Genomic DNA, 12,780 nt, shown 5'->3' with positions numbered 1-12,780 from the left:
TTAATAGTACTATTTTAATAGTAATAGTATTAAAAAGAGTATCCATATAATTACAGCTTGCTCTGTCCCTCAGGGGACTCAGAAGATACTTTCTCTAGGAATTTGTTCCGACCCCCTACCACCAGTGCCTCCAACGGGTTCCCAATTCCTCCTGTGCTTTCTGTCCAAAGTCTTGATCTCTCTTTTTCCTCCCAGAATGATAGGTCTCTTAGAACAGGGACAGGGCAATGACCCTTGTGCCCAGCACAAAGCCATATGTGTGCATTATCCCATATAATTTTCACAACCTCACCTTGAGTTAAGTACTGTTATTATCCCTATTGTGTAGATGTGGAGACTGGGGCTCAGAGAGTTAGGCTGCCTGATCAAGGTCACACAATTCACTCCCAAGTTGAATTGAGTCCAAAGTCTGTGCTTTTAATTACTGTTTTATATGGCTTTCAATATTTGTTGGTTAGTTGAATGAATGAATGCATCTTAAAACTACAAGGGACTTTCAACATAATCTACATAATCTCTAATGATCACCCAAATTTCCTATGGCTGCTGTAACAAGTTACCAAAAGTTTTGTGGAATAAAACAAGAGAAATTTATTTTCCCAGAGTCTAAAATTAGTTTCTCTAAGCTGAAAAGAGGGTGTCAGCAAGGCTGTACTCCTTCCAGATGCTCTAGGAGAGAATCTTCTCTCTGCTCTTCCAGCTTCTGGTGGCTGCCAGCATTCCTTGGCTGTGGCTGCATTATTCAAATCTCTACCTCCATGGTCACATCCCCCTCTTATCTTCTGTTGGTGACAAAATTCCCTGTGCCTCCCTCTGATAAGAACACTTGTGATGCATTTAGAACCCACCCAAATAATCTAGGATAATCCCCCTATATCATGATCTTTAACTTAATCACACTGGCAAAGTCTTTTTTGTTGTTGTTGTTGGTATTGTAGGTAACACACATAAATTCCAGGAAATAGAATATCTTTGGTGGGAGAGGTGAAATTATTCAGTCTCCCATAATCTGACCTCTGGTCCCAGAAGATTCACATCCATCCCACATGCAAAACACATGTACTACATCACCAATACCCAAATTTCTCAATACATCAACTCAAGTCCACAATCTCATTTAATATTATCAGCTCAAAAGTACCAAATCTCATCACTTAAAATAAGTATGGATGAAACTCTTGGCATGATCCATCCTGGGTTAAAATTCCTCTTTGGACTTGGACACTAGAAATCATTATTAGAGGGAAAGATGGCAGAGTAGAAATATCCTTAACTCACCTCCTCCCAGAGACACATCAAGGTTGTAACTACATTTAAAGCAACTCTTTCTGAGAATGACTTGAAGACTAGCAGAAAATCTCTTCCACAGCCAAAGATATGAAGAAAAAGTCCTATCAAGAAGGGTAAGAAAGGCAGAGATGAAACCTGGTTGGGAACCAAAGCCCTGGTGTAACAATCCACAAGTGGGAGGAATATGATAGACATGGGGGTCCTCTGTGAGGAGCAAAGGGTTCAAGTCCCATATTGGGTACCCCCAGCCCTGAAGATATGCACCAGGAAGATGAGCCTCCATAACATTTGGCTTTAAAAATCAGTGGGGCTTAACTCTGGGAGAGCTGGTGGACTGTAGGAAACCAAGGCTCTGTGTTTTAAAAAAATTTTAATAATTTTTATTAAATATTAATTATTATTATTTAATATAAAATATTAAATTAAATAATATTAAATTAAATATTTATTTATTATAAAATATTTAATATTTTATTAAATATTAATTATTAATAAACAATTAATAATTTTTTATTAAAATTTTTTTTAATGTTTATTTATTCTTGAGAGAGAGAGAGAGACAGAGTGTGAGTGAGGGACAGGCAGAGAGAGAGGGAGACACAGAATCTGAAATGAGCTCCAGGCTCTGAGCTGTCAGCACAGAGCCCGACATGGGGCTTGAACTCACGAACTGTGAGTGAGATCATGACCTGAGCCGAAGTCGGATGCCCAACTGAGCCATCCAGGTGCCCCCCAAGGCTCTGTTTTTAAATGGCTTACACAATCTCACTTGCTCTGACACCCAGCACAGAGGCAGCAGTTTGAAAAGCAGCTAGGCCATATATGAAGAAGAATTATTGGCTAATTTTAGGGCATGTGCTGGAGGGGTAGAGATCTGTAGGAATTTTTTCCTGGAACAGAAGTGTTGACAGGTGCCTAGCTGGCCCAATGTTGGCAGGCATCAGTTCTGTCACTGTCCATCTACCTTGATAGTACCACTTATCCTGTCTGACTCCTTGCAGCCCTACCCTACCAATGCACCCACTTCAATAGACACCCCTTCAAAGCAGCTCCTGCCCCACCACTTTCTATGGACAGCCTCCTTTGGGACCAGTGCCCCTGCAAAGTGATTCCTGTGACAGGGAAGCGCAGCTTCCTCCACCAGCATGCCTGTAAGAGTCATGGACAGGCCTCACAGCCAGTAACACCAGGGGATAACTCTACCTACCAACATATCCACAGCAGCTTCAACCAGGTCTCTCAGGCAGTCATGCTGGGGGTCAGCCCCACCCACCAGCATTCTCACAGCAGTTGTAGCCCATTCACAATAGGAAGGCACATGCAGCCTACATGAGGGACACCCCTGGAGTGCCCACTTCTGGTGATCAGAGGGGATTGTGCTTCTGGGTCCCATAAGATGCCTTCTACTAAGGCCACTACCTTAAAGACCAGTAGATGTAGCTGACCTACTTAATACACAGAAACAAACACAGAGAATCAGATAAAATGAGGAGACAGAGGAATATGTTCCAAATGAAAGAATAAGTCAAAACCTTAGCAAAAGAACTAAATGAAATGGAGATGAGCAGTCTATCTGATAAAGAGTTCAAAGTGATCATCATAAAGATGCTCACAGAACTTGGGAAAGGAGTGAATAAACTCATTTAGAATGTGAACAAAGAGAGAAAAAAATATATATATAAAAACAAATCAGAGCTGAAGAATATAATAACTGAAACAAAAAACATACTAGAGGAAATCAACAAAAGATTAGAGGATGCAGAAGAACAGATAAACTATCTGGAAGACAGTGTAGTGGAAATCATTCAACCTAAACAGCAAAAATTAAAAAAAAAAGAATTTAAAATATGAGGATAGGTTAAGGGACCTCTCAGACAACATCAAGCATATTAATATTTATGTTGTAGGTGTCCCAGAGGAGAAGAGAGAGAGAAAGGGGCAGAAAACGTATTTGAAGAAATGGTAGCTGAAAACTTCTCTAGCGTGGGGAAGGAAACAGATATTCTGGTCCAGGGATCACAGAAGTCCCCAAATAAATGAACCCAAAAAGGTACACACTAAGACACATAATAGTTAAAATGTCAAAAATTAAAGATAAAGAGAGAATCTTAAAAGCAGCAAGAGAAAAATAATTAGTTACATACAAGGGAACACCCTTAAGGCTATCAGCTGATATTCTAGCAGAAACTTTGCAGGCCAGAAGGGAGTGGCATGATACATTTAAAGTGATGAAGGAGGGGTGCCTTGGTGGCTCCATCAGTTACGTGTCCAACTTCAGCTCAGGTCATGATATTGCGGTCCACGAGTTCAAGCCCTGTGTCGGGCTCTGTGCTGATAGTTCAGAGCCTGGAGCCAGCTTCAGATTCCGTGTCTTCCTCTCTCTCTCTGCCCCTCCCTGTCTCTCTCTATCTCTCATGCTCTCTCTCTGTCTCAAAAATAAACATTACCTAATTTAAAAAAAAATAAAGTGATGAAGGATAAAGAAACCTGCAATCAAAACTACTTCAGCAAGATTATCATTCAAAATTTAAGGGGAAATAAAGAGTTTCCCATACAAACAAAAGTTAAAGAAGTTTATCACCACTAAATCAGGCTCTCAAGAAATGTTAAAGAGACTCCTTTACATGGAAAAAAAGAAGGTCATTACTAGATGTAAGAAAATTGAGAAATAAAAAATTGGTAAAAGCAAGCATATAGTAAAGGTAGTAGATTAATAACTTATAAAGCTAGTATGAAGATTAAAAAACAAAAGTAGTAAAATCAAATATATCTACAATAAGTAGTTAAGTGATACACAAAATAGAAATGCAAATTATGACATCAAATACATGAAACATTCAGGAGGGGAGGGAGTAGAAATGTAGTGATCTTAGAATGTGTTTGAACTTAAACAACTATAGATTTAAATAAGATTGCTATCTATATAGGTTGTTACATATGAACCTCATGGTATCCACAGACCACAAACCTATAATAGATACACACACACACACACAAATAAAATAAAAAGGAATCCAAGCATAACACTAAAGAAAATAATCAAATCATAATGGAAGAGAGCAAGAGAAGAAGAAAGCAGAAAAGAACTACAAAAACAACCAGAAAACAATTAACAAAATGGCAATAAGTACTTACCTGTCAACAATTACTTTAAGTGTAAATGGAATAAATTATCCAATCAAAAGACATAGGGCGACTAAATGGATTAAAAAAAACAAGACCCATTTATATGCTGCCCGCAACAGACTCACTTCAGACCTAAAGACACATACAGACTGAAAGTGAAGAGATGGAAGAAGATATTCCATGCAAATGGAAATGAGAAAAAAGCTGGGGTAGCAATACTTATATCAGACAAAATAGCTTTTAAAACAAAGCCTGTAACAAGAGATAAAGAAGGGTATAACATAATGGTAAAGAGGAATATAACAAGAGGGTATAAAAATTGTAAATATCTATGCACCAAAATAGGAGCATCTAAATATATAATGCAAATACTAACAGACATAAAGGGAGAAATTGATAATAATACAATAATAGTGGGGACTTCGACACACCACTCACATCAATGGTTCAATCATCCAGATAGAAAATCAATAAGCAGGGGCTCCTGGGTGGCTCAGTTGGTTAAGCATCCAATTCTTGATTTCAGCTCAGATCATGATCTCATGGTTTGTGGGATTAAGCCTCACATTGGGCTCTGTGCTGTTAGCACAGAGCCTGATTGGGATTGTCTCTCTCTCCCTCTACCCCCTCCCCCATCAAAATAAATAAATAAACATTAAAAAAAGAAAATCAATAAGTAAATGATGGGTATGAATGAAACATTAGACCAGATGTACTTAACAGATATATACAGAGCATTCCATTCCCAAACAGCAGAATACATATTCTTTTCAAGTGCACATGGAACATTCTGCAGAATAGATCACATGTTAGGCCACAAAACAAGTCTCAATAATTTGAACATTATTAAAATCATATCAGGCATCTTTTCTGACTATATAATGGTATGAAACTACAAATCAATTACAAAGAAAAAACTGGAAAAAATAAATGGAAATTAAGCAATATGCTACTAAGCAACTAATGGGTCAATAAAAAAATCAAAGAGGAAATAAAAAAAATACGTTGAGACAAATAAAAATGGAAACCCAACATTCCAAAATCTTTGGGACACAACAAAAACTGTTCTGAGTGTTTATGTTGATATGGGCCTACCTAAAGAAAAAGAAAAATTCAAATAAACAATCTAAGCTTACACCTAAAGGAAATAGAAAAAGAAGAACAAAGCTCAAAGTTAGTGGAAGGAAGGAAATCATAAAGATCAGAATGGAAATACATGAAATAGGGACAAAAATCAATAAAGAAGATTAGTGAAATGCAAAACTGGTTCTTTGAAAATTTAAACAAAATTGATAAACCTTTAGCCAGACTCATTAAGAAAAAGAGGACTCAAATAAATAAAATTAGGAAGGAAAGAAAACGGACACTACAGCAATACAAAGGATTATAAGAGAATTATGAATAATTATATAACAAATTGGACAACATAGAAAAATGGGTAATTTCCTAGAATTTACAATCTTCCAAGACTGAATCATAAAAAACAGAAAATCTAGGAGTGCCTAGGTGGCTCAATCGGTTAAGTGACCGACTTTGGCTCAGGTCATGGTTTCATGGTTCATGAGTATGAGCCCCGTATCAGGCTCTCTGTTGTCAGCACAGAGCCCACTTCAGATCCCCTGTCCCCGCTCTCTCTCCTTCTTTCCCCTTCCCCCCACGGTCTCTCTCTCTCTCTCTCAAAAATAAATAAACATTAAAAATATTTTTAAAAATAGAAAGTCTGACTAGACTGATTACTAAAGGATTTTGACTCAGTAAACAAAAACCTCCCAACAAACAAAGTCCAGCACCAGCGCCAGTACAGATGGCTTTACTGGTGAATTCTACCAAATATACATTTAATATTTTGAGACAGAGAGAGAGAGCCCCAATGGGGAAGGGGCAGAGAGAGAGGGAGGGAGAATCCCAAGCAGGCTCTACACTGTCAGTGCAAAGTCGAATGTGGGGCTCTATCTCATGAACCATAAGATCATGGCCTGAGCCAGAATCAATAGTCAGATGCTTAACCGACTGAATCACCCAGGCCCCTGTCTACCAAACAGTTAAAGGAGAGTTAATATGTATCTTTATCAAACTATTCCAAGAACTCAAAGAAGAAAGAACACTTCCAAATTCATTCAAGGGCAGCAGTACCCTGATACCAAACCCAGATAAAGACACTACAAAAAAAGAAAATTACAGTCCAATATCCCTGTTGAATATAGATGCAAAAGTCCTCAACAAAACATTAGAAAACCTAATTCAATAATACATAAAAAGGATCATTCACGAAGATCAAGTGGTATTTATTCCAGAGATGTAAGATGGTTCGATATTCTCAAATAAATAAATAAATAAATAAAATTCAGGGGCATCTGGGTGGCTCAGTTGGTTAAGTGTCCAACTTCAGCTCAGGTCACGATCTCATGGTTCGTGAGTCCAAGCCCTGCATCAGGTTCTGTGCTGATAGATCACAAGCTGGAGCCTGCTTTGGATTCTGTGTCTCCATCTCTCTCTGCCCCTTCCCCACTTGCGCTCTGTCTCTCTCTCTCTCTCTCAAAAATAAGTAAATATTACAAAAATTTAAAAAAATTCACAAATCAACGTGATACACCACAACAAAATTAAAAATGGAAATTATATAGCCATCTCAATAGATGCAGAAAAAGCATTTGACAAAATTCAACATCCATTCATGATATTAAAAAAAAAAACTCAACAAAGTGGGTATGGGGGAACATACCTCAATATAATAAAGTCCATATATGATAAACCCACAACTAATATCATACTCAATAGTGAAAAGCTGAAAGCCTTTGCTCTAAGATCAGGAACCAGATAAGAATGCTCACTCACAACTTTTATTCAGCATAGTGCTGAAAGTTCTAGTCACAATAATTAGGCAAGAAAAAGAAATAAAAAACATCCAAATTGGTAAGAAAGAAGTAAAAGTGTCATTAGTTGCAGATGATATGATACTATATATGGGAAAACCCTAGAGACCCCACTGAAAAACTATTAAAATTAATAAATTTAATTGAATAAAGTTTCAGGAAAGAAAATTAATATACAAAAATATGTTGCATTTCTGTACACTAATAACAGATTATCAGAAAGATAAATTAATAAAACAATCTTATTTACAAGTGCATCAAAAAGGCTAAAACACCTAGGAATAAATTTAACTACAGAGGTGGAAGACCCATATTCTGAAAGATATGACATTAATGAAATAAATTGAAGATTACACAAATAATTTAAAAGATATACCATGGTCATGGATTGGAAGAATTAATATTGTTAAAATGTCCATAATATCCAAAGTGATCTACAGATTCAATGTAATCCCTATCAAAATACCAATAACTTTTTTCACAGGACTAGAACAAGCAATTCTAAAACTTGTATGGAATCACAAAAGTTCCTGAATAGCCAAAGCAATCTTGAGAAATAAGAACAAAGCTGGAGGTATCATACTATAACATAGAAAGTTAGTATAGTATAGATTTCAAACCATAATACTAAGCTATAGTAATCAAAACTCTATGGTACTGGAACAAAAATAGACAATAACATAGATTGATGGAACCAAATAGATAACCTAAAAATAAACCCATGCTTATATGGTTAATTAACCTATGCCAAAGGAGGCAAGATTATAGCGTGGGGAAAAGATAGTCTCTTCAATAAGTTGATGTTGGGAAAACTGTACAGTTACATGCTAAAGAATGACTGGACCACTTTCTTACACCATATACATAAATAACACCAAAATGAATTAGAGACCTAAATGTAAGACCTGAAGCCTTAAAGCTCCTAAAGGAAAAATTAGGTAGTAAACTCTTGGACATTGGTCTTAACAATATGTTTTTGTATCTGTCTCCTGAAGCAAGGGCAACAAAATAAAAAATAAACAATTGGTACTATATCAAACCAAAAAGCTTTTGCACAGTGAAGGAATCCATCAACAAATAAAAAGCCTACCTACTGAATGGGAGAAGATATTCACAAATGACATATCTGATAGGGGGTTAATATCCAAAATATATAAGGAGCACATACAACTCAAAACCATAAAAATGAACAATCTGATTAAAAAATAGGCATAGGATCTGCATAGGCCTTTTTCCAAGTAAGACACTGAGATGGGTAACAGACACATGAAAAGATCTTCAACATCACTAAACATTACGAAAATGTAAATCAAAATTACAATGAGATGTCACCTCACACCAGTCCAAATGGCTAGTATCAAAAAGATAAGATACAACAAGTGTTGGTGAAGATGTGGAAAAATGGGAATCTTCATGTACCGTTGGTGGGAGTGTAAATTGGTATGGCCACTGTGGAAAACAGTGCGGAGGTTCCTCAAAAAATTAAAATAGATATACCATACAATTCAACAATTCCACTTCTGTGTGTTTACTCAAAGAAAATGAAAACACTAGCTCAAAAATATATATGCACCCCTATGTTTATTGCATTATTTACAACAGCCAAGTTATGGAAAGCAAACTAAGTGTCCATCTATAGATGAATGGATAAAGGATATGTGATATATATATGCCATAAATATATATGCAAAAAAGAATCAAACTTTACCATTTGCAACAAAATGGATGGACCTAGAGAGTGTTATACTAAGTGAAATAAGTCAGACAGAGAAAGACAAATACTGTATGATTTCATTTATATGTGGAATCTAAAAAACCAAATAAGTGAACAAACAGAATAAAACAAAAACAGTCATAAATACAAAGAACAAACTTGTGGTCACCAGATGAGGGGGATGGGAAAAATCGATAAAGGGGACTAAGAGGTAAAAATCTCCAGTTTTATTACCCTTTTTTTGTGTCTGTAACATTTTGGGAGTCTAACAGTCTTCCTCCAGTTTGTCCTGCCTCTGCCTCTGCCTCTTTCAGTCCATTCTGGCAATTTTTCTAATGATATTCTCAAAAACCTTGTAGATTTCCCATATGTCACAGCAACTCATGCCATTAGTCCATAGGGTCTTGCACAGATCCTTCCCAGATAATCCCATCTCTATTCCTAGCTATGGCTGAGATGGTTGAAGAGATTCATGAGTCACACACTTACTCTCTTCAGTATTAGCAAACACAACCACATTCTTGACTTTCTCACCATAGCACACCTTCATGAGAGTAAATAGCTTAATTTTGTGTATTTTACAATGTTGATATGCTGAAAAATTTCCAAATCACCAAGTCCTGGATCTATTTTGCTTAATAGTTCTTTCCTCAATTTATCTCTTTCCTTTGACACTTAACTAATGCAGCAGGAATAAATTAGGCCATACCTTCAACACTTTGCTTAGAAATCCTCTCAGCTAAATATCCAAGTTTGTCACCTATAATTTCTGCTTTCCACATTATGGTAGGACGTAATTCAGGTAAGTTTTGTCAGTGTGTAACAAAGATTGCCTTTCCTCCAGTTTCCAATAACATGCTCCTCATTTCCTTCCTATTTATCACCAGCATAACCTTTAATATTCATATTTCTAGCATTTTACTTTTGACAATACATGTATTTTCTAAAATGATATATGTTTTATCTTCCATGCTCTTCACTTCCTTCTGAGATCTCACCAGAGTAACACTCAGTGTTAATATTTCTAACAACAATTTGTTTAATTCAACCTAGGATTTTTCCATCAAGCTTCTCAACATTTTTCTAGCCTCTATCCATTATCCAACTCCAAATTCACTTTCACACTTTTAGGTATTTGTTATGGCAGCATTCCACTTCCAGGTACCAAAATCTGTACTAGATTCCTCTGGCTGCTATAACAAATTACCACAAACTTGTTGACACAAACAACAGAAAATTATTTTCTCATGGTTCTGTAGGCCATATGTCTGAAATCAGTATCACCGGTCAATATCAAGCTGTCAGAGGGCTGTGTTCCCTCCACAGGCTCTAGGGAGAATCATGCCTTACCTCTTCCAGTTCCTGTCACTGTCTTTATTCCCTGACTTTTGGTGGCATTGCTACAATCTTCAAGGTTAACCTCCTCACATCTTTCTGTGTTTAATCTTTACATTGCCTTCTTCTGTGTGTATCTCTTAAATCTCTTATTTCTTTTGTCTTTTCAATGCACAGTCTTTATTTTCTCTAAAAATTGAGGTAAAGGGGACTCTTTTGAAAAGGAAACCATCTGCATGATTGAAAATGGGTAGCTCTTAACTTACTCAATGTTATGTGCCAATTATATCTCAATAAAGCCTGGAAAATTTCTTAATACAAAAAAAAACTGAAAAAAAGAAACTGGGAGGGTCCAGCTTCATGCAATAGCTCCAATGTGCTCAGAGGAAGAAATGAAAGTTGTCCAAAGTTAACCAAAAATTTCCTATTTCCTGAATGACTAGTATTTCCTGAGTGACTAGTATTTCAAAGATGAAAGCAATCAGTCAAAAGTTTGAGTCTTACTGTCCCTGGAAATATGAAACACTGATGCTCCTGTTACCTCAGCTGAGCATGCTGGCTGGCATTTCTGGTATTAGTGAAAAAATTGCCCCAATTTCCCAGGTTCTTCTGCTTTCCCCATGACCAACTTGGGATCTGCCCCGTCCTCCTGCCCCAAGAGAACAGCTAATTCTTGTAAGTCTTGGAGAATACTCTGCAGATGTGAATGTCTTGTACCATGAACCAACTTCACAAGAGTGTTGGATAGGCAAAGGTTTCTATAAGGGTCTGGAGAATCAGAGTAGGGCAAGATTTTCAACAATAGCCCCACCAGAAGGACAATATTTCAGGGTGGGCCTTCTCCTTTGTCCCTTTTCATTGTGGCCGGACTGGTCCTGGATTTTTAGAAGCTCACAGTGACATTCTACAGGCACTCAATGGTTTTGCTATTTCAGACCCTTGGGGCACCCAGGTCCTCCTGCAGTCACTGAGGTACTTGTCACACTAGGGCTTCAGGCTCTCAACCAAGGCACAGTGGAGGCTGGTCTGTGCCCCCTACCATGTTGACTTGATGAAGGGGGAGAAGACCCTCTAGAGCAGGCACAACAAGAAGTAGTGCTAGACCAGTTGGGAGTAGATGATGCCTGGGTGCACTGCATAGGTGGTGACCCCTGTGCCTTGGAGCCTCTTGGCCAGTTCCCAATTAAAAATATATTGGCCACCTAGCTGTGGCAATGAGCAAAACTCCTGGCTGTAGTGCTTCTTACCCTAGAGTTTGTGGAAATGAATCTTGCCAGCATGGTTAGTTACCGATGACAGGTTCATCACCTGTGAGGGTACAGACGTTTTCAGCAGCTCCAGGAGCAAGTGGGCACAAAAGAAGTGGCCCAGGTGGTTGACTCCTAGGTGGGTTTCAAAGTCACCAGCTATCTTGGAATATGGTTACATTATCACTCTTGCTTTGTTGGTCAAAATATGGAGCTGCTTTTTCTCTGCCAGAAAGCCCTTAGCAAAGACTCAGGTGGATTTGGTATTGGACAGGTCCAGTTTCTGAATTAGCATCTGAGAGTTCTTTGTATTGGCCTAGATTTCACTGGCCAGCAGATTATCCCCCTTAAGTATATCTTGGTAGGCAATGCATAGTTGGGCTCCTCTGCTACCAACCTCTCTGTCTCCTTGCTAATGTCTATGTTGGCTCCAGTGATCACCCCTATCTCCCTAGGAAGCTGCATGTTTGTTCTCCATACCCCAGCAGCAAAGAACTTCCTAATGGATGGAGCTATCACATATTGGAAAGAAAGGAAGGAGGTGAGCAGTCCAAAGATAACTGGCATCTTTTCAATTTTTTTAGTTGCTGCTTCTTTAGCAAAAGCAGCTTTTATTCCAACTCTGGCTTTGTCTCCTGGTCTGGGTCCAACCTTTGGCTGCTTCTCTCTTCCCCTTCTTTAGCTTCTCTAGCTCCTGGGCACTCAGTAACATCTTGGCTTGCCTCTTTCTTACAAGGACACATGTGGTTGCATTTAAGGCTCACCGAGATAATCCAGGATAATCTCCCTATCTCAACAGCCTTAACTTAATCATATTTACAAAGAACCATTTTCCAAATAAGGTAATATTTACAGGTTCCATGGATTATGGCTTAATATCTTTGGGGGGCATTATTCAGCCTACTACAAGGAGTAAATCAGACACCTTGTTCTGAAGTTCTAGGATCACTGGGTTTGGAAAGGAGTGACCAGAGCTTTCTGAGGCCACATGGGCAGAAGTCAGTGGAGACTGGTGGGAGGGATGTGGGCTCTGTGGTCAGACAGACCTGAATTCACTTTCCAGCCTCAACATCTGATGACCTTGGGCAAGTTACTTAACCTTTCTGACTCTCCATTTCTCCCTCTGTGAAATGAAGTAATAACTGTTCCTCCCTCACAGGGCTGTTGTAACTTGTACTTGTAAAGCACTTAGCAT

General features: G+C 38.0%; 1 pseudogene; it reads right to left on the bottom strand.

Annotated features, from left to right (window-relative positions):
- Positions 1 to 11,114: 11,114 nt before the first annotated feature.
- On the bottom strand, positions 11,115 to 12,152 carry LOC102966645 (annotated as a pseudogene).
- Between the last annotated feature and the right edge of the window lie 628 nt (positions 12,153 to 12,780).

The sequence above is a fragment of the Panthera tigris genome, chromosome X (assembly GCF_018350195.1).
Source record: "Panthera tigris isolate Pti1 chromosome X, P.tigris_Pti1_mat1.1, whole genome shotgun sequence".
NCBI classification, from domain to species: Eukaryota; Metazoa; Chordata; class Mammalia; order Carnivora; family Felidae; genus Panthera; species Panthera tigris.
The sequence above is the reverse complement of the archived record's forward strand: the minus strand, read 5'-3'. Positions and strand labels throughout refer to the sequence as shown.